The 23288-nt window shown below is 37.5% G+C and overlaps 1 protein-coding gene across 2 annotated transcripts in view; it reads right to left on the reverse strand.

Moving 5' to 3' along the window:
• The window catches only part of LOC106082210 (adenosylhomocysteinase-like 2), a 135908-nt gene that overhangs the window by 16919 nt on the left and 95701 nt on the right, over positions 1 to 23288 (reverse strand). Inside the window, exon 1 of one of the 2 annotated variants that reach the window (XM_059362236.1) lies at positions 20819 to 20940. The exons of the other annotated variant lie outside the window; for it this stretch is intronic. The gene's annotated coding sequence lies outside the window, so the exon portion shown is untranslated. Of the gene's footprint in view, positions 1 to 20818; positions 20941 to 23288 lie in introns of those variants that run through there. 2 annotated transcript variants of the gene reach the window in all.

The following is a 23288-nucleotide window of genomic DNA, read 5'->3' on the forward strand; positions in this document are numbered from 1 at the left end:
CTCAAACATTTCTTCTATATATATATATATATATATATATATATATATATATATATATATATATATATATATATATATATATATATATATGTCAAATTCGTGCTCTACTCCCAAACACCTTTCATTTAGTTCCATAATTGGCATGGTCGAGAAATATGTACGGTTTGGAGGGCGTTTTGAGTATTAGGCTACCACTCCGTCACTTTGCCCTAAAAATAGGTATCAAAATCGTTCTTTACTCCAAACACCTTCTATATGAGCCCCACATTGATATGTTTGGGATATAAGTGCAAATTAGGTGGTGCTTTGGGGCTTACCCACAAACACTTGGCCCCAAAACTGGATTCCTGTTCTACTCTCAAATGCCATTCATTTGAGTCCCGTATTGTCATGATGGGTCATATAACCTATTTGAGGTGTTTTAAGAAGGTTAAACACCATCTTGGTTCTTTGACACACATTTAAATGTTATTTTCCGAATCTACTACCAAATTGCTTTCATTTGAGTCCTATGTAGCCATGGCCGGCTAATATGCCCACTTGGGCGGTTTTGGTGGTGCGAACACCTCCCATTACATGGACTCTATTTTTTTTTTTTTTGCCATATTCGTAATCTACTCCCGAATACCTTTCATTTGAGTCCCATATTGACATGAACGACCAATATGCCTGTTTGGGGGAGTTTTGGGGTTAGGCGGCCCGCTGGGTATTTAGACACAAATTTTAATACCATATTCGTATTCTACTCTCCAATACCTTACATTTAATACCCATATTATTCCGATCGGTTCACTTTCGATTTTGGGCGGCGTTTTTTGGGTATGGGGAAGGGTGCTCCCCCTTTATTATATTAAATTATATAGCCTATGTTGCTTTCCAGACCAACCTACACAATCTGTGAAAATTTTAAAAAGTCGGTTCTGTCGTTTTTGATTCTGTACGAATCAAACAAACGAACCGAATTCCATACAGTGATTATGATGATGCACATTTGGGGCGTTTGTTGGTGGGGTGGGGTGACCGCCTATACTTCGACCTGATTTTGAATGCCAAATGCGAAATCTACTAAAGAATAACTTTCGTTTGAGTCCCATATTGACATGAACGTCCAATATGCCTGTTTTTGGGGAAGTATTGGGCTTGGGCGGCCCGCTGGATATTAGGACTCAAATGTTAATACCATATTCCTATTCAATTCTCCAATACATTTCATTTGATACCCATATTGTTCCGAGTGGTCCACTTTTGATTTTGGGTGGTGTTTTTTGTGTAAAGGGAAGGGTGCTTCCCCTTCCGATATCAAAAAATTATATAGCCTATGTTTATTTCCAGACCAGCCTACACAATCTGTGAAAATTTCGAAAAATCGGTTCAGCCGATTTTTAATCTATACGAAACAAACAAACAAACAATACACCCTACACCACCACTGTGGTGCAGGGTATAATAAGTTTGTGCATTTGTTTGCAACGCTTAGAAGGAGGAGAGCTAGACCCACTGATAAGTATACCGATCGACTTAGAATCACTTTCTGATTCGATAGGATGAACGCTATTGATTTTGGTAAAAATCGGTTCAGATTTAGATATAGCTGCCAAATATATGTATGGCCCGATTTCCACTTAAATGACCATTGCAGCTACAATTTTCAACATATCCGCGGGATTTCATAAAAATCGGTTCAGATTTGGATATAGCTCCAATATATATGTATCGCCCGTTTTGCACTTACATGACCATAGTAGCTACAATTTTCAAACGATCTACACAAAATTTGGCATGAATCCTAATATATCTGCTGAATTTCATCAAAATCGGTTCAGATTTAGATATAGCTCTCATATATTGCCCGAATTTATAATTGTGGGGTAGGTGTAGGTTATTATAGTATAGTATATAGTCAGCTCCGCCCGAATTTTGAGCTTCCTTACCGGTTATATATAAGATTTCATGTAACTTAGTAGTCCGTTTGTAAATTTCATGCTAGTACCTAAAATACTCAACTGGATAGCTAAGAAATCACTACATACAACTTTGGAGGTCGTGGCGACACGGACTACGTTAACAGATCTCCATAATATTTCGTATTTTATTTATCGGGATCAAAAGGAATAAAAAATGGAGGATATGCTTTCAAGAAAATACTTTTTGTCAAGTAATGCTTGTAAGTAATGCTTGTTGACTGATAAGGATAAGACAGGTGTCAAATGAAAGGTTATTGGGAGTATAGTGTGTGTCTGACAGCCCAAAAATAGATATGTGTCGTGTAACCCTATCGGAGGGATTCTGACAATTCAAATTTGGTGTCAAGGCATGTACGGGTTAAAAATAAAAGTCATTGGTAGGTTTTTCCAATATATAAAAACCAAGATAATTACTGAAAAAATCGGCGGATATATCCGAAAATTATTTCACTTCTTGTCGTTTCTGTGTATTCGGTAACGTTAATTCCCTTTTATAATACTTTCAAATCCCATTTATCATCCCTGATAGAGAAACCAAATTCACCACGACGACTGAAAGAAATGCTTAAAGAAATTATTTCGCTCTTTTGGTTTTTGAAGACTTCCTGAATTGTCAAACCAAATGATTTATATCGCCACGACATAAGATAAAAAGACAACTTATAGTCCGATTCGGACCATAAATGAATGCTGGACATTGTTGAGGTCATTGTGTAATATTTCAGTTCATTCGGTTTGGAATTGCGCCTTGTAGGGGCTCTAGAAACAAAATCGGGAGATCGGTTTATATGGGAGCTGTATCAAGCTATTGATCGATTCAGACCACATTAGACACATATGTTAAAGGTCATGAAAGAAGCCGTTGTACGAAATTAGTATACCCCCATCCTATGGTAGAGGGTATAATAATTAAATTTCTTGCCCAAAAAATCATTGCTTCGTAAGTTGTGTGACAATCGGCACTACGCTGTCGGAACAATATATCATTCATGATCATATCCTTATTTCAAGTAATCATCAGACAAAAACTGTTTTTTTTTAATAACTTTTTTGCTATTTTCAAAAACGTATTCGTTAAGTGTAGTTAATTCGTCTTTGTACATCGGAACAATCAATGACTAATATACATTTTAGAATCTTAGACCAATATTTGGATGAGTTACAAATCAAATGATGCAGATGGTGAACACCACATCCTAAGATGAAGGGTAGGTACACAAATTTTCATATTTATAAGACAAATATGCAGTCCACTGATCCACTTTGATAATAGCCAAAGAATGACGGAAACGTTTAGCACTAATTTGATTTAAACTTGGAAAATTACATATCTCTTGTTTTACGCTCAATGTGGCAGACTGTAGAACTTTGCCAATTACATTGACATGCCATTACTGCCGTTTAAATCACTAGATTTCCTATTTAAACTTTTCATTCGTTATTCAGTAAGAGATTTTGGCGCCAAGTTTAATAAATTTAACTGACTTTCGGGGAAGTATGTCACCATTGACAAAAAAAAACATGCAGTCAATGTGATAACCAGTTTCTGAAAGCCGGACCTGTTCCAGCGCCAGATATTTATAAAAGTGTTTACATCAAAATAAAAGCCATAAAACATTACACCAGGATTTGCGCAATCGAATAATGTTCAGTTCAAAGACCTGTCTTAACGCTGACAGATGTTGGAAAACAATGATTTACAATGGGCAGCTAGCCATATGGGGATTGCCTTTATCCACTGATTGGTTATGAGAACAAAGCACTCCGGCCACAAAGTCACTTGTTGAGAGTTACATTTCCCTTCAAATGTGCACACGTACTACAAAAACCTTGATGATAAAGGTTTTTTTTTATCAGGATCAGCAATAAAAGGTGACGCGATTCCACGTACAAAGTGTGTATTACGTCAAAATTAATTTTTATTTTAAGAATATTTTGATATGGACGTCTTAAAAGCAATCAGTTGAACGAATAAATGCTGTGTTTATTTTTTACTCATGTTGATCATGTGAGAGAATCACAATCTTCTTTAGCCGCTCATAAGAAGACACAATTCACATAATGTTCATTTAATGAATAATTCACTTAAGTTATTGTTCTTTCAGAAATAATAAACAAAAAACGAAATCAGCAACTACAAAAAATTATTCAAGATTAATAGGCGACAATTGTTTGCTACGTTTGGAAAGCTAAATCAATACAGATAAGATGAAATTTTTTGTGACTTGCGTGGGTTTGCGAGGGGGCATAATTAAATTCCACTCTTCTGGCATTTAAAAGTACATTTGCAACATTGATGGAAGATTAATAACAAATTTATTGCCAAAAAAGGGTTATGCCACAAGCAATCAAAATTTAATTTACCCTGGTTTCAATATCTCTGCAGTCAACTTAGCAATATTGCGCGTGGTACGGTACTAATACTTTTAACATTTCCAAAATGGTATGCACAACCACCATAGATTAATGAAATGTGAATTAAGTAGCTATACAATTATACTTTATTATATAATTTTAGGCTATTGAAAACACCTTTAAACCTTCGTTTTCCACTCCCATGTAAACTGAAAAAAATGTTTTCATAGCCAATCCCATAAAAACGATGTTAAATATAAACTTTCGGACAAAATAAAATGCGATTGTGTACCCTTCTTCAATAATCCTCAATATTTGTATACCCACCACCGAAAGATGGGGGTACATCCATTTTGTCATTCCGTTTGCAACATATCGAAATATCCATTTCCGACCCTATGAAGTATATATAATCTTGAACCGCGTAAGAATCTAAGACGATTTAGCCATGTCCGTCCGTCGGTCCGCTTGTCTGTTGAAATCACGCTACAGTCTTTGAAAATAGAGATACTAAACTGCAACTTTGCACAGATTCTTTTTTTGTCCACAATCAGGTTAAGTTCGAAGATGGGCTATATCGGACTATATCTTGATATAGCCCCCATATAGACCGATCCGCCGAATAAGGGTCTTAGGCCCTTAAAAGCCACATTTATTATCCACATTATTTTGCTGAAATTTGGGACAGTGAGTTGTGTTAGGCCCTTCAACATCTTTCTTCAATTTGGCCTAGATCGGTCCAGATTTGGATATAGCTGCCATATAGACCGATCTCTCAATTTAAGGTTTTAGGCCCATAAAAGGCGCATTTATTGTCCAATGTCGCAGAAATTTGGGACAGTGGGTTGTGTTTGGCCCTTCGACATTTTTTTTGCAACTTGGCCCAAATTGATCCAGATTTGGATATAGCTGCTATATAGACCGATATCTCGATTTAAAGACTTGGCCCCATAAAAGACAGATTTATAATCCAATTTCACTGAAATTTGACACAATGACTTATGTTAAGCTTTTCGACATCCATGTCGTATATGGTTCAAATGAAATATAGCTACTAAAAACACCAATATTTTGTTATACACAATTTGGTTCGGTATAGCTGCTATGGGGCATAAGGTATGCATTTCTCACGTGATTTTGACGAAAGGTGGATTATATATACCGAGGAGGTGGGTATTCAAAGTTCGGCCCGGACAAACTTATCGTCTTTTCACTTCTTATAATATTTATTAGAGAAGTGTTACTTTATTTTGTCACTTGAAATTCCGTAGTTTGTATTATAAATAGAAAACAACAAATATATGTTTCAATAAAAAAAATTCAAAATATTTAAAACCGCATTTTTTTGTCCGACAGCAGACAAGTGGAACCACCGTAGCCGGGAAAGCGATGATGAACCCCTGCTAGTGTTGGCGACACATTTGATCTATTTGCCTTAGGTAATCCGCCTTGTAAACATCAATACAAAATGGTGTCGCTCTGCGGCACGCCGTTCGGACTCGGCAATAAAAAGGAGGTACCTTTCATTGAGTGTAAGCTGGCATCGGAAAAAATACATTAATGTTCAAGAAGCATGCCCGCTGTTCCGAAATGAAATGATCATGGGCAAATTTGCAATTTTTAGACAATGAAGTGTAATAAACAAGAGATGAATGCTATCTGCCAAATAATTTGTCGGATGTTTGTTTTTTTAGTACGGGGTCTCATCTGAAAACCTATGATTATTGAAACTAATAAAATTCGAAATAGAAACAAGTAAAGGCATGCTAAGTTCAGCCGGGCCATTGAATCGCAAATGTCAAGTTCTTTGAATGGCTTTTTAAAATATATATGAGCTATATCCAATTATTGACCCTATATCGATATGGACAATAAAATTAGAAGATCGGTCTATAAGACAGCTATATCTATATAGTCTGATCTGATTCATATTTGAGTCGGATGTCAAGAGGGTTAAAACAACTCACCATTTCAAATTTCAACGAAATCGGGTAATAAATAAAGCTTTTATGGGCTTCAGATCCTTAATCTGCATATCGGCCTATATGACAGGTATATCTAAATATCGTCTGATATTAACAATATCTGGGTCAGATGGCGGGAGGCTTAAAAAAAATCACTGGCTCAAATTTCAGTGAAATCGGGTAATTATTAAAGCTTTTATGGGCGTCAGGCCCTTAATCGGCATATCGGTCTATATGACAGCTATATCTAAATATCTGTACCATATTCAGGTCGGATGACGGGAGGCTTAAAACAATTCACTGATTCACATTTCAGTGAAATCGAGTAATAAATTAAGCTTTTATGGGCTTCAGACACTTTATCGGCAGATCGGTCTATATGGCAGCTATATCTAAATATAGTCCGATCTGAACCATATTAAGGTCAGATGTCGGGAGGCTTAAAATAATTCACTGTTTGAAATATCAGCGAAATTCGGAAATAAATGAAGCGTTTATGGACTTTAGACACTTTATCGGCAGATCGGTCTATATGGCAGCTATATCTAAATATATTCCGATCTGAACCATATTTGGGTCAGATGTCAAGAGGCCTAAGACTACACACTGCTTCAGCGAAATCGGATAAAAAATAAAGCTTTTATTGGCTACAGACGCTTTATCAGCAGATCGGTCTATATAGCAGCTATATTCAAATATAGTCCGTGTTGGCCTGTTCAAGAACTTAAACTATGTGCAGCAAAAAGACGTATCTGGCAAAATTCCAGCTCAATATCTCAATTTTTGAAGGCTGTGGAGACACACGGACATGGTTAAATCGTCTTGGAATTGTACGACCATCCGAAAATTGATATTCGATGTGTTGCAAACGGAATGACAAAATGAATATACCCCCTATCCTATGGTGGTGGGTATTCAAATAATGAGTAGGTGGAAGCATGTAATCTTTCGTTGACATCGCAATATCATGAGCCCCCTGGCAAAGGGCGAAATCGTGATCATTGCAGCCCGCTCCTTATACAATTAACACACCACAATTGCTTGGACTCTAAAGTGTTTTTGTTGTTTTTTTTTTGAAACAGAAGCAAGAAATAAAAACAAATTGGTCGAAGCTGGTTAATCCAACAACAATAAGAAGTATTTGTACAAAATTTCAAGCGGTTAGCTTTACTCCTTCGAAAGTTAGAAAGTTTCTACAGACGGTAGGACATGGCTAGATCGTTTTAAAATGTCATGACGATCAAGAATATATTGGGTTGCCCAAAAAGTAATTGTCGGTATTGTAGTCGGCGTTGACAAATGTTTTCAACGGCTTGTGACTTTGTAATTGCATTCTTTCTTCTGTCAGTTATCAGCCGTCACTTTTAGCTTGCTTTAGAAAAAAAGTGCGCGAAATTTTGTTTATATATGTTTGTTTGGCGTCAATTTTAATATGGGTACCACATGTATTGAAAGAAATTCATTTAACAAACCGAATCAACGCTTGTGATATCCATCTTAAACGCAATGAATTCGATTCGTTTTCAAAACGAATCATAACTGGAGATGAAAAATGGATTGTTTACAACAACGTTAGTCGAAAACGATCATGGTCCAAGCATGGTGAACCAGCTCAAACCACTTCAAAGGCTGATGTCCACCAAAAGAAGGTTATGCTGTCTGTTTGGTGGGATTGGAAGGGTGTGGTATATTTTGAGCTGCTTCCAAGGAACCAAACGATTAATTGGGATGTTTACTGTCAACAATTGGACAAATTGAATACAGCCATCAAGGAGAAGCGACCAGAATTGGTCAATCGTAAAGGTGTCATATTCCACCAGGACAACGCTAGACCGCACACATCTTTGGTCACTCGCCAAAAACTGAGTGAGCTTGGCTGGGAACTTTTGATGCATCCACCATATAGCCCTGACCTTGCAACATCAGACTACCATTTATTTCGATCTTTGCAGAACTCCTTAAATGGTAAAACTTTCGGCAATGATGAGGCTATAAAATCGCACTTGGTTCAGTTTTTTGTAGATAAAGGCCAGAAGTTCTATGAGCGTGGAATACTAAATTTGCCAGGAAGATGGCAAAAGGTTATCGAACAAAATGGCAATTATATATTTGATTAAAGTTCATTCTAAGTTTTATTAAAAATGCATTTACTTTCTTTTAAAAAATCCGCAATTACTTTTTGAGCAACCCGATATATATGTATATATTTTATGGGGTTTTCGATGAATATTTCGAGGAGTTACAAATAGGATGGCGAAATTAGTATACCCCCATCCTATGGTGGAGGGTATAATAATGGCACGTCGCCACCGAATGCACTTGTTTTGATCGTTCAGATGTTGATTTGGTTAACCAATAAAAACGCCTAGGTTCAAATCCCGGGTAGAGCTTCAGAAAAAATTGTCAGCGGACAATGTTTTGGACATTAACAATGACAAACGACCATTTGTTTGAAAGGTTCACATTTTAAAGACACGCCAATTTGTTATATCAAACCGTTAAAATTGAATAGTGAAAATAAAGAGTGATTTTTTTAGCTATTATCTTTTTGGCAACACTGGTTTAAACAGCTCGCGCACGTTTCGAGGTTTGTTTCACTGTCAAACATCTTCAGTTTGGTCTATAATTTAACCATGAATCGTCTTACAAACGAACAACGCCAGCAGATTATTTATGGGCTGGTGACATCATGGAACCGTACTTCTTCAAAGATGATGCGAACCGTAACATAACTGTGAATGGTGAGCGCCACCGTGAGATGATCTCAACCTTTTTGTTGTCCAAAATGCAAGAGCTTGACTTGCATTACATGTGGTTTCAACAAAAGGTGTCACATGCCACACAGCACGCGTAACAATGGACTTATTGAGAGACGAATTCGGTGAACATTTTATTTCACGTTCACGACCGGTCAATTGGCCGCCAAGATCGTGCGGTTTAACGCGTTTAGACTATTTTTAGGTGTTATGTTAAAGCTCGTGTCTATACAGACAAGCCCGCTTCAATAGACGCACTGGCAAACCACATTGAAGCATTTATTCGTGAGAAACCGGCCGAAATGTGCCAAAATTGAACCAAGTGGATGGACCAATTGGGGCGCAGTCACAATCATCATTTGCATGATATAATCTTCAAACTTTTTCTTTCTTTAATTGGCTATGACAGAATATTTGTTCCACTAGCCGAACGTAGAATAGCGTTCCAAGCGCCTCGATCTTCTGCGCTCATTCTAAAACCTCTGACAACAAGTTTCGAGGTGTCTTCCACAAAATAATCTTCAAACATTATAATATATTCACTGTACTGTCATTTCAAACAAAGATTTCATGCCTTTTTCTGAATTTTATGTTCTTAAAAAATCATCCTTTATTATAAAAACCCATCAAAATTTTTACGTTACCATATGGCTACACCAGGGCAAACTGGTTTAATGCTTGCAACATTTATGGTGTTATCAGCCATTTATGACTTTTCTACGGAGAGGTGTGGTTAAGCCGTTCGGACTCATAAGAAGTGATCCATGATCATTGGCCTGTTGATATGGACGACCAATTTGTCTGCTTTTCGATATTTTGGGGTTCTGGGTACTTGAACACAATTTTTAATATCATATCCGTATTCTACTCTTCAATACTGTTCATTTGATATCCATATTGTCTTTATCGGTCCAGTGATTTTGGGCGGTATTTTTGGGGTAACGGGGAGGGTCCGCCCCTTCCAATATCAACAATTTAAAAAGCATTTTTCTTCTTCCTGACCATATTCGTAATATACTCCCGAATACCTTTCATTTGAGTGCCATATTATCATGCTCGTCCAAGGAACCTATTTTGGAGTTGGGGCGGGCCCCCAGTTTTTTGGACCCAATTTTTAATATGAAATTCGTATTCTACTCCTGAATACCTTACATTTGAATCCCATATTGTTCCGATCGGTACACTTTTATTTTTGGGTGGTACTTTAGGGGTATGAGGGATGGTCCCAACCCTTCCGATATCAAAAAATTATAAAGACTAAGTTTCCTTCCAGACCAACCTACACAATCTGTGAAAATTTCAAGATAATCGATTCAGACGTTTTTGAGTCTATATGGAACAAACATACAAACTGACAAACAAATCGACAAACAAACACAGACAAATTAATTATTATGCATAAGATAAAATGTTTCCACAGTGGAACTTTACTGTAAATATTTATTTTAATATTCCCTTGACGTTTGCCATTAGATTAACGGAATTATCAATATGGGACTACTTAATAACAATGTTTTTTTTTTTTAATTTGAAAGTTTTGGAAAAGAACATTTTAGTTTACTCCTAAAATATTCAATTGAATGAATTGTGAAGGACAAAGCTTGAACAATAAGTTATTGAAAACTTCTAAAAACGCACTTTATTTGACCCGGCGGAATGTTATACACCATCTATCACGAATCAGAATTTTATTTACAGTTCAGTATGTTCAATTCATATGCTTTAGACCGATAGCAATAGCAATCAGGTTAAAGGCCGAATCGGACCATGCTTGGCATAATATTAAATTCATTGAAAGGTTCCTGTATATTTCCATACTTTTTATGTTTTGTTTTTGAACCACTATATGATTACGGGTAAACAACTTGAAAAAATTCCACGTGACACACTTTTTTTAAATGTTTCTTACAATACATTGAAATGGGCTCTCCAAATTATATTTTTTTTAATTATTCTATTGATATTGACGAGCAAAGGTGCTCCAATTGAAATTGTGTTCAATATACTCCAAGATAATATTTGTCACATAAGCCATAACCTGCTTCAAATATGAAATTAAAAATATAGATTGGCTGATTCAAATAGTTCAATTGAAAAACGTGTATAAAATGCACACAAAGTATCTATGAACATTAATGTGGGTCTGACGTAATACAACAAGCCAAGTTGAAGTGATATTTCAGTTCGGCTATCTCCATTTGATAGTCTCAGGCTTAGAATCGTCCACGCTGACTTTAGCTGTAATAAACTTGTGAACAATCACTTGGAACACCATCAACTGCCATAAACCCATTTCAATGTACAGCCTTCTATTTACATATAATTAATTGACAAGCGATAATCTAAATACATATCTCTGTTTGTTCGTCCATACTATGTATGTATGTATGTATGTATGTATGCATGTGGTTCCATGTGTACATTGTCATATCATCGAAGTGATAAAACGTTTAATTCTAACAAAATTCATGATGAAAATTGACGACAAATCTGTTGGAAGTGCCATACACAGCCATAACTAACAATTTAATAGCTCTGAATTGGTGGCTATTTAAATTTATTACACGCTCGATCATTGTTGGATGCATGGATCTGCGATTATAGCCAGTCAGTATATAATAAATTATTCGCTTATATAGTTTTGCGCTGTTTTTCTAAACGCCAAAAGTGTGTGCAGGCAAATTTTCTTTCGATGGCAATGCAAAAATTTACAGTGTGCAAATATTTGTAAGGCGTCCATTGCCAACGGTGAATAGAGCAGCTTCCAATCAAACGAGCTCGAAAACGTGCAAAATGTTAATATTTATTCAAATGTTATTATTTTTAATTTTAACTAATTATAAAAGTGTGTCGTTGTAGTGTGATAGGTAAAATGGACGTGTGCCACATTCAAAGTCCCAATGAAGGACTTATCGACTCTGGCTTCTAAACATTTTTAGTAAAATTGCTGAAAATCTATAATGTTAGTTAGTGGTTTTTGTGATTTGGCTATTTGGGCCATCTGGCTGTGGGTTACAAGTATTTAATGAAAAAAAAAACTTGACGTGAAGTTCATCTGTGCCACATCTTACAAATTCCTGTTTTGTGAAATCTGTGTGTGGGCAATGGAAGACGTAAAATACTTAGCTTGCATTTGGATCTGAGTTGTGACCTTCAAGGAATCCAGATGCGTCGGGATCACAGAGGCACTGAAATCCGTACCGCAGGCAGGTCTGGAGGCGATGCCGGAAATGAAGCCCATTGAGGCATATATTCGGAACTACGCCATTGCGGCTTGCCGAAGGAGGAAAGGGGCGGCCACAATTCCATTGGATTGGATGCAGAGAGTAGACTTAGGAGGATCTCCGACTGTTTGGCACCGGTGCCTGTTGTGATTAGTTCATTCAGGATTCGTTGTCTCAGGAGGGATGAATGGAGGACGAATTCAGCGTTTGAGGAAGATAAGACCTCGATCTTCATTTATAGCTCCTAGATGGAGCCAACCACCGGATTGGGCGTCTACTCCGACGCACTCAATATCGGTATGTCTCTGGGACTACCAGACGAGTGTACATTCTTTCAGGTAAAGGTCTGTGACATTGCAATAGCCGCAAGAGAAATTCTGGTAAGGGACTTACCACCCTCAAAACTGAGGATTTATGTGGACGGTATGGAGGCGACCAAGGCCTTGTGTTCGAGGACGATGAGGTGAAGGGGTTTGGTGGATTGTATAGGCTCCGGGTCCTCGATGTGACTCTGATATGGGTTCCCGGACAAGAAGGGATTACAGTAAACGAATACCCCAAGATGGGTTAGTCTGCGCCAGGCGAACCAGTCACCGGTCTTGCCTACGTGCCATGTAGTAGATGAGATGGGATCCAAAGCCAGGTTGGTGGCAAGATGGAACTCGGCGGATGGTTCCCGAACTGCCAAGGCGCTGTGCATTGTCATTGACCTGAGGAGGACGAAAGAGTGAAGGGCGTCCAATAAGAGGACGCTGAGCACCTTGACAGTGGTCATAACCGGACTCAGTGCCATAGAACGCATGGGAATACCGCAAAATGACTTCTGCAGGAGTTATATTGATGAGAATGTGAAGAAGACTATCGAGAAGGAGACGGACTCAGGCTCTCTTTTTCTGCGTGGGCGGATCTTCTGCGATCTGGGTGGTATTGTGAGTAGACCTCTGTGAGGTCTACTGATATTTGTTAACGGGTCGGGATGGTTCCGACGTAGGCTAAGATCCGGCGAAGGCACATGCGTGAGGCATAGGCCTTTAAATTCACTCCCCCCTCCCTCTTTGGATTACCATGCTTCCTGTTTATTTTATCCGTGTATAACCTCCACTCTTTCTTTCTGTCAATGGGCCAAACTGGCCTACGTGTAAACTTACCTATAGTGAGGAACCCAATCAACCTAACCTTACCTAGGAACTATATTAGGATATCATATTTAATTTATCCAATGGATGTCGCTTATGATGATGACGTGTTCGAAACTTGGCACGAACATTATAATTATTTATCATCTGCACGGTGGTTAAAAAATTAATTTTACTCAACACAACCATAATATTTCCTCATTACCTATATCAAAAACTTTAAACAATTAACGACGAATGGGTAGAAATATACCCAAAAATAGAGCTGTCTTAGAAAAATTCTAAATACATTTGAGGAATACAATTAAGAAATATTTTAAACAATTTTTTGTATACCCGTAAAAAAAACCTAGCACTGCGTTGACATATTGATCACTTTGCACTGTGGGCCACTACTTTGGTACAAGGTATTATAACTTAATGCATTTGTTTGTAACACGCAGAAGAAAGAGAGCTAGACCCATTGATAGGCATACAGATGGACTCAGAGCCACTTCCTGATTCGAGAAGCTGAGTACGTCTGTCTGTCTGTCCATGTTAATTTGTGTAGAAAATATAAATATTGAATAGTCGACAATAGGAAAGCTGGAAGGAAGGGAAAAGTTTACCTATCGAATACCTGAAATGAACCTTTAGGTCGAGTGCGAGGCACTGCTGCCAGCGGCACAGTCTTGGATTGACGGAACCCTAGTATTGCCATCTGGAAGATCATGTTACACGGATGGATCAAAGCTAGAGGACAGAGTGGGCTTGGGGGTCTACATAGAGAACCCAGGGACTGAGATCTGTTTTAGGCTACCTGACCATAATACGGTCCTGCAGGCGGAGATTCCGGCGACTTGGAGCTTTTACTTTGTCATTGCCCGGCTTTCGCGTCTAACAGACACCGGTACTTAGGTGGGGACACTATACCAGACATGAACCAACTTAGGGGAGTGGCATGGAAAACAATTAAGCATTTTGTAAGTAGAACGGAATTCCTTACTTAGATTTTTTCGAGGTTAAATTTTTGTATTTGGAGCGCACAACAAGCCGATTACTGGCTTAGGTGTATGCCCATAGTGGCATGGGGCACTTTTTTGGCATCTACTGCGATATCTTAAGAGTTTGATCAACATCGGTTTAGATTTAGATATAGCTCCCATACATATGTTCGTCAGATTTTGGGTAATTTACAATAATGTTGGCATTTGTTAACCGTAATTATTAAAGCGACGGAATTCTAGTTAAAAATTTCTAGTTAAAACTTAATAAAGGAACCCTTATCCAATTATGCTTCAACATACTATTCTGTGTATATAAGAAAGTAGGCACTTAAAGACTTTAGATCAATTGAGGAGGAATACAGTAGTTTTATTCCGAATGTTAAATAGAACTAAATTTTAGGAAGCAGAAGAAAGACATTTTAAGCCCTCCAAAAGTATGTAGCTTCCAGAGACAGGAAAACTCTTTTTATTGCAAGGCGACACTTATCACTGAAGTTCCTTATATCCCCAATTGTATGTGATTCAAGTCTGAATTGTAAATATATATATATATATATATATATATATATATATATATATATATATATATATATATATATATATATATATATATATAGAACTATATGCAAATTCCAATTTTACGGTTGTTCAACTAAAATTGCAATTTCTGATTTTTGCTTCAGTTTGAAACACTATTTATTTTATTGTACTTCAAGCTGTGTCCATTTTAATAATTTTTTTGAAAATCACATACTCAATAGTAAGCAAAATTCGTCCATATGTGCTCCAAAAAAAGGTGTTCTTTTACGCCTCTCTCTCCTTCTTCCTTCATTGCATGCATGGCCATATTCCCGCCTTGCGCTGTACATATACCAACAAATGTCTATTGGTCGATAAAGCGCTAAGATTTAAAGAAGTAATTGCCCCTGTCTCTCGTTCAGCAACCAAAATCTAATAGTCGATTTCTATCAGTAATTGGTAATGCCCTAACAACTGGTATTTTGTCTCTACTATTATAAATAAGCAGTTAATTTTTAAGGCGGTCTCGTGAAACATTTTCTGCCCAACCTATTGTTAATGCAAATTTCTTTACAAATTAGACCAACTCCGTCTTAAAATACGAACTAACTACCTAAAATGACGAGTGGATTCAAATTTTAACAAATAAATGCGGTTTTTATTGTGTCAACGATAAAGCAAAATGGTCAAAATTTCTAAAAAATCTCCAATGTAGACAAGAAACAAACAAATAAATACGATCTAAGTGAGACCGCGACGAATCTTGATTACCCACCAACATGAATTCTGCTAAAAATGTATACTAATTAATTAAGCCAATATTTAAATTAGTTTAAAGAAATTCAATTGGATACTGATTGAGGTGTCTAGGACCTGAAGAAGCCAATTTGTTGAATTGGATTAAATGGGGGCTATATCTTCTTATGGCAAAAAAACATGGTAGTTAGCAACACCAGATTTCAACATAAAACAAGTGAATGTGCGTTAAGTTCAGCTGGGCCGAATCTCTTTTACTCTCCACAATGGATGGCATGTGACAAGTTTTTTGAATGATTATTTCAAATATATAAGAGCTATATCAAGTTATCGACCGATATGGGCCGTCGTTGTCATGGCTGTTAGAAGTCTTTAAACATACCAACCTCAAAATTGCATGCAAAATGAATAATAATTTAATATGGGTGCTATATTAGTTATTGGAAGTCATGGTAGAACAATACGTGCAAAATATCAGTCAAATCGAGCGGTAATTGCGCCCTCTAGAGGCTCAAGAAGTCAAATCGGGAGATCGGTTTATATGGCAGTTATGTCAGATTATGGACCTATTTAGACCATACATGGTGTAGTTGTTGGGCTCAAGAATCAAAATCCGAAAATCGGTTACTGTGGCATCTGTATCCGATTTAGACCATCCTTACCACAGTTATTGGAAGTCGTAACAAAACACCACGTGCAAAATGTAAGCCAAATCGGATAATAATTGCGCTCTTTAGAGGCTCAAGATACTATACTTGGCACAGTTGTTAAAAGTCATAACAAAACACCACGTACAAAATTTCAGCTAAATCGGATAAAAATTGCGGCCACTAGAGACTCAAAAAGTCAAATCAGGAGATCGAGATATATTCATCCATAAATATATTTCCCCTTCAAAGTAATCCCCCCAGGAGCACCAAAACACGACTAACATTTTTATGTGTCAAAAACAAACTGACAGTCCAAAATGGCTGATATTACCTATATATATAAAAGACATGTGTACCCCCATAAAAAAATGCGAAAATCGAACACATGTAACTCACGGAATATGGGGTATAAAAATTCACAAAGCCACTTAGTTGTCCCCAGATCAAGAAGTAAGGAACCATATTTTATAATAGATGAGAGGCATTCATTCAGCGTTTAGATTTACAATCGGTACGAGTTGCAGCAAAGATTCACACCCGTTTAAGCGTGGCGAGAAAAATGCGATATGACACTGCACGGAAGCTGAACATTGATAGGCTGCAAACAATTCCTTGTACCGATGATGTAACGGCGCAGTGGCACACCATTGCCCACTTCATGGAAAATACCGCGAAATCCGGACTTAAGCGCCAGAAGCCTCCCACAAGAAACCCATGGTACGACTGAGAGTGTCGAAATGCAATGCAAATTTGCAAATTTTGCCCATGAACATTCCTTTAAGGAACAGGGACAAACTTCTCACATATCAATGAGTGCCGCAGTGCGACACCTCTTTGGAAAGAAGTTTTACATGGCATATTACCTCACAAATGTTGCCACCACTAGGAAGAGAAAACCACCGCTGAAAATTTTTTCTGATGGTCATACCAGGTTTCGAACCTTGGCGTTCAGCGTCATAGGCAGACATGCTAACCTCTGCGCTACGGTGGCCTCCGAAATGCTACTGAAGCCAAAAATACAGCATACAGAGCAACCCCCCAATCAGTATCAACCAGAGCCGGCCACATATTGATGGAACTATCGATATTTTATTTTTTGTCTGAAAATCGATTGATATTTTTTCGATTTTAATTTTTTTGACAAAATCTAGCAAAAATAAGCGATTTGACACAGAATATATCCTTTAAAATACATTGCGCCTATAGAGTGCGCAATTTTTATCCCATTGGTTCAAATTTTTTTACAATAATATCTCTCATGACTTCCAACTGACTTTATTAAATTTTGTTATATTTGGTCTGTGCATTGATAATTGATCTCCTGATTTGAACTTCTCATTTTCGTTTGATATATAGGCGATGGGAAATTAACGATTGTATCGATACTATGTAACGCATGAAGGAGAGGTATCGCAAAAAAGAAAAGGGGTGAAACATCAACTCCGCAGAAAGAAAAAGGAAATGGATAAACGTGAGTGTGAGCGAATTGAGATGTACAGGAGACAGAATGAAGTACGGAAATGGCTCCAAAGAATCAAATATCAAACCGATGGCTTTGATACAGCCACATCCTCCTACAGAGACAATGAAGGAAATCTGGTAACTGATGAAGATTGTGAGGCTACATGCTGATAAGGCATATGCGTCAGCTCCTCTGCGCAAACTGGCTAGAATAATGCATACCCGATGATTGGAACCTCAATATACTATGTGCCGTACTCAAGAAAGGAGACAAACAAGTCTCCTCCCCATCACATACGTGAGACTCGAGAGCGTACTACATGAAAGATTAAAATCTATAGCCAATGAGACAATTGGTCCCTATCAATGCGGCTTAAGAGCTGGTAAATCCTCCATAGACTAGATATTCACCCTGCGCCAAATTCTGGAAAAGACCAGAGAAGGACAGGTCGACTCTTGCCAACTCATTGTTGACTACAAAGCCGCTTTCGATTGTACTATACATCCAAATGGATGTATTTCAAGCCATGCCTGAGTTTAGTGTCCCTGCACATTTAATAAGACTGCAGGATGATGCTTGTTGATAAATGTTACTCTTACTGAGTAACATTTATCAGCAAGCGGAAAGAATCTTTCCTAACCATTCAATACCAAAGGAGGCAGCATATCGTGTGATCTCTACTCACAAGAGAATACATGCTCTTCGTCTATGCCGGCGACATCGTTATCATGGATCGGTCAGCGGAAAAGTAACTGCAGCCTTTGAAACAATCGAAATAGAATTATTGAAAGTGGGTCCGGCAATAAATGGAGATAAGACAAGATGGATGGTATCAACTACCACAACGTCTTGTACACCCGAGTAGATAAAGAAAATGGAGAAAGTTGGCAACCACAACTTTGAGATATGCAGAAGCTTAATTTATCTCGGCACCGTCGTAAACGAAACGAATGACACCTATTTTGAAATAAAGCAAATAGTATTTGCAAATAGATGCTACTTTGGATTAAGCAAGCAGTTTAGGAAAAAGACCACCTCTTGGCAGACGAAAATGACACAATACTCGTACATGACACTGATACTATCCGTGTTGTTATATGGTTCGTAAGCATGGGTATTTGTGAAAGCAGACGAAGCAATGCTTGGAATGTTTAAGAGAAAAATTATTCGATAAATTTAAGGACCAGTTTGCATTAATGGAGAACATCGACGTCGCACGGTGGGAAGAGAAAAAAAATATTCGAAAAAAATCTGCCATTTGTAAACGGATAAAGATATCTCCACAAAATTTTATATGTTAGCCAGATTTGTGCACAACTTCAGGGTAATTTTTTTTGTCAAAAAAACGTAATTTTATTATTTCGCCTCTATAAAGAAATTTTGCTTCTTGAGCCCCTACAAGGCGAATTTCTTATCCGAATGGGCTGAAATATTACACAAGGGCTCCTACTATGGCCTTCAACATTCAATTCACTTATGGTCCGAATCGGACTATAACTTGATATATCTCCAATAGCATAAAAATTCTTATCCATTATACTTTGCTTGCCTAAAAAGAGATACCGCGCAAAGAGCTCGACAAATGCGATCCATGGTGGAGGGTATATAAGATTCGGCCAACGATTGAAGTGGGTCAGTGAATCGCCTGTGAGACAAGAAACAGCACTGCGTCTTCTGTGCGTTAAAGTCTACTCTGTTCATTCTACCCCACTCGTAAATGGCCAACAAATCCTGGGAGATCGTCTCATCCATAATGCGCCCCCTGTCCACAATATTTTGAGGACTAGGCCTATGGTCGAATGAATATGAATGACACAGACTACTGTCATCGGCAAATGAGAAGACTGGATTCGAAGTCTGACCCAATAGATCGTCAATGAAAATAAGAAAAAGGGAAGGGGAAAGGACAAAGCCTTGTGGTACACCTGCGGTCAATGTATACTCATCTGATGACAACAACTCGTATAGTGCGATCTCTGAGAAAGCTCAATATAAATCGAACGAAGTTATTACCGACACCAAATACAATGCGACCCTTCACCTTTTTTTAAAGAAAGAAACAAACGGAACAGAAAGGAAGCATCGACAGGCGGACATGGTTAAACCGAATCTGGAAGAGTTTCTGAGTCGAGCAGTATACTACATCACTGTCACAGAAAGGGTACAGGGTTAAATGCCCTACATATGAATACTTTGTTTATAAGTGCTCTACGACCTAAAATCCTTAACTGGATTCCTTAGAAAGTCTACATGCAACTTTAGACACCGCGGCCACGGGTTATCGTTAACTGGTCGCCATATTTTTGCCTACACTGTTATTTTTGACGTTTAAAAAAACCCTTTTGGTTTTTTGTACAGTGACAAATTTTATTAATGAGACACAAAACAAGATATGCATTTTGTAGTTTAAATTAATTAAACAAAAGTTGACTACTGGTCTTGTGGGTCACCGAGGCACACCTAAACCTTCTGTCACTTGAAGTCATATTTTTCTTAATTTTATACTTTTGTATAAACATTGATTGTATGATTCATACGTTTGTTAATTTGTGTCCTTATTAAGCAACAGCTTTTGTTAAAGACTTCTCTCATAGTGTAGTTAGTATAACAATTCTTTTGTTCAGGTTAAATTCAGGACCATTGCTTAACTTAATAGTGTTTATTTTTTCCTCATTCCATATTTTTTTTTCATATTTATCACTAAACACTTTTTAGTATATTTCGTAAAAATTATGATAACTTGTTTATGACCAAATTGCTATATATGGGAACACATTGATGATAGGTTGCAGTTGTTTGATAAACAATTCAAGCCGAATATATTCGAATTCATGGTCACAAAATATCATTTTCTCACGTTGAAAAATATTGAAAAATGCATTTAATGTTTCCCAAAGCAAGTGAGTAAAATGTGTTATCGACATTTGCTACGATCACTCAATCTGTCCCACTTTCGCAGGATTGGCAGATAGCAGTTTTATTTAACTTTGTTTACATTTTTTTTTTCATTTCGTTTGCGGCACAACCGAAATTCAATTCAACTCACTTTGGAGGCAATAAAAAATTAAGCTTTATTCACGACAAACGTATATGGCCAGTCCCACTCAAAACGCTTTTAAGCACTCACGTCTGCACTCGTCTGGAGCGAGAACACAACTGATTAGTGGGCCATGGGAGAGTGATCATATGTATGTGGCGCATAGGCAAATACCGAATGAGCCGAATTTCGTTTTGCTGCCCGCCAGCACGCCTGGGGTGCTCTGTTTGATTGGAAATATTGGGGGGAAGACGAATGGCTGGCTGCATGGATGATGGCTAGAGATGGGTTTCTACCGGGTAAATACCCAATGCTTAGGTATTTATTGAGTATTTATAATTTTGCAGATATCTTAAGTATAAAAACATTTTCCAAACAATTTTTGATGATTTCGCATTCTTTGTATGTAAACCCGATCTTCTGATCTCATTAAATGGGAACTTAGTTATATATAAACGCAATATAGACCGATCTCCAGACTTAAAGATTTGAGGCAATAAATTGATAGTTTTTCATTCGATTTCGATGAAATTTGGCACAGTGAGTTCTGGTAGACCCTTACCCATTTGTGTGAAGTGCGGTACAGATTGGACCAGATTTGAATATAGCTGCCCTATAGATCGACTGCCCGATCTCCCGATATAATGCATGAGCCCATAATGGGAGCATTTTTTTCATTTGATTTGGATGCAATTTGAAACAACACGTTTTGGTACCCCTCTTAACCTTTTTGTTGAATATCGTCAAGATCGGACCATATTTGGATATAGCTGCCATATAGACCGATCTCCCTATAAAGAGTATTGAGCCCATAAAAGGAGCATTTGTCATTCGATGAAATTTAAAACAGTATTAGTAGACCTCTACACCTTTTTTTTAATGTGGCCCAGATCGGACCATATTTGTATATACAATAGCTCCCATAGAGACGGTCCATAATATGAGCATTTTCTGCCCGATTTCGAAGAAATTTGAAACAGTAAGTTTTGGTAGACCCCTACACATATTTTATTCATTAATCAACAATATCCATTAACAACTATATCCACACAGGGAAATATTTTATAAGCTCAAGAATTGAAATTGTAAAATCGACACGGTAATTCTGAAATAAGTTTCGTCAAAATCGAATGAAATGTGTTCTCGTTATGATCTCAATACTCTATATCGGGAGATCGATCTATATGGCAGCTATATCCAAATATGATCCGATCTGGACGATGTTCAACAGAAAGGTTTAGAGGGTACCCAAACGCACTGTTTCAAATTTCACCAAAATTGGATGAAAAATACATTTTTTAATGGGCCTAATACTATATATCTGGAGGTCGACTTATATGGCAGCTATATCCAAGTATGGTCCGATCTGGACGATATGCAACAAATAGGTGGAGGGGTCTTCCAGAACTCGCTGCGCCAGATTTTATTGAAATCGGATGAAAAATGCTCCTTTTATGGGCTCAATACACTATATCAGGAGATCGGTCTATATGGCAGCTATATCCAAATATGGTCCGATCTGAACCACATTTGACAGGAGTGGGTACGGGTCTATCAGAGCTCGCTGTTCCAAATTTCGTGTAATAAATGGATCTTTTACCCTATATTGGGATCACTCAATCTGTCCTATATTGGGAGATAGGGCGATTGGTCTATAGGGCAGCTACATCCAAACATAGTCCGATCTGGACCACACTTCACAGCTATGGGTGGGGATCTATCAGAACATACTGTGCCAAACTTCATCGAAATCAGATGAAAAATTAGCAATTTATTGCCTCAAGACTTTAAGTCTGGAGGTCGATCTATATTGCGGCTATATATAACTAAAATCCCATTTAATGAGACCAGAAGATCAGGTTTATATACAAAGAATACAAAATCATCAAAAATTGTTTTGGAAAATGTTTTTATACCCAAGATATCTGCAAAACTATAAATACCCACCGTTTGGATATAAATGGGTAAATACCCGGGTATTTAACCAATTTACCGGGTAAATACCTTTTGGGTATTTACACATCGCTCATCTCTAATGATGGCTGGATGGATGCGACGTGTTCGTACATATTTTGAACGTCAACGACGTCGACAACAATAACAACACAAATAATTTTACAATTCACAATTGTGATCGTTATCTCGCTGTTATCGCGCTTCTTTCTTGCCAATTTGTTTGAACACTTTTGGTGGAATTGCTTGTTAATGAACATTTTGACGCTGTATGGGATATGTTTGGCTTGATGAATAACTGGGTGAATGTGGCTCTTTACCAAAAGACCAGCATACGCAAGTGTTTGATTGTTTTCATGTACATCCACTTGCATACTTCTTATCATGGTTATCATTATTTTAGAGTAGGATTTATCATACCTGGAATCATGGGGGACGTATACGAATATATGAGCCTTTATGTGTGTATTATTGCCTTTGTTGTTTCCAGGTTAGAGATAAGCCGGCAGACGGTATGAACCCAATG

The sequence above is a fragment of the Stomoxys calcitrans genome, chromosome 2, assembly GCF_963082655.1.
Source record: "Stomoxys calcitrans chromosome 2, idStoCalc2.1, whole genome shotgun sequence".
NCBI classification, from domain to species: Eukaryota; Metazoa; Arthropoda; class Insecta; order Diptera; family Muscidae; genus Stomoxys; species Stomoxys calcitrans.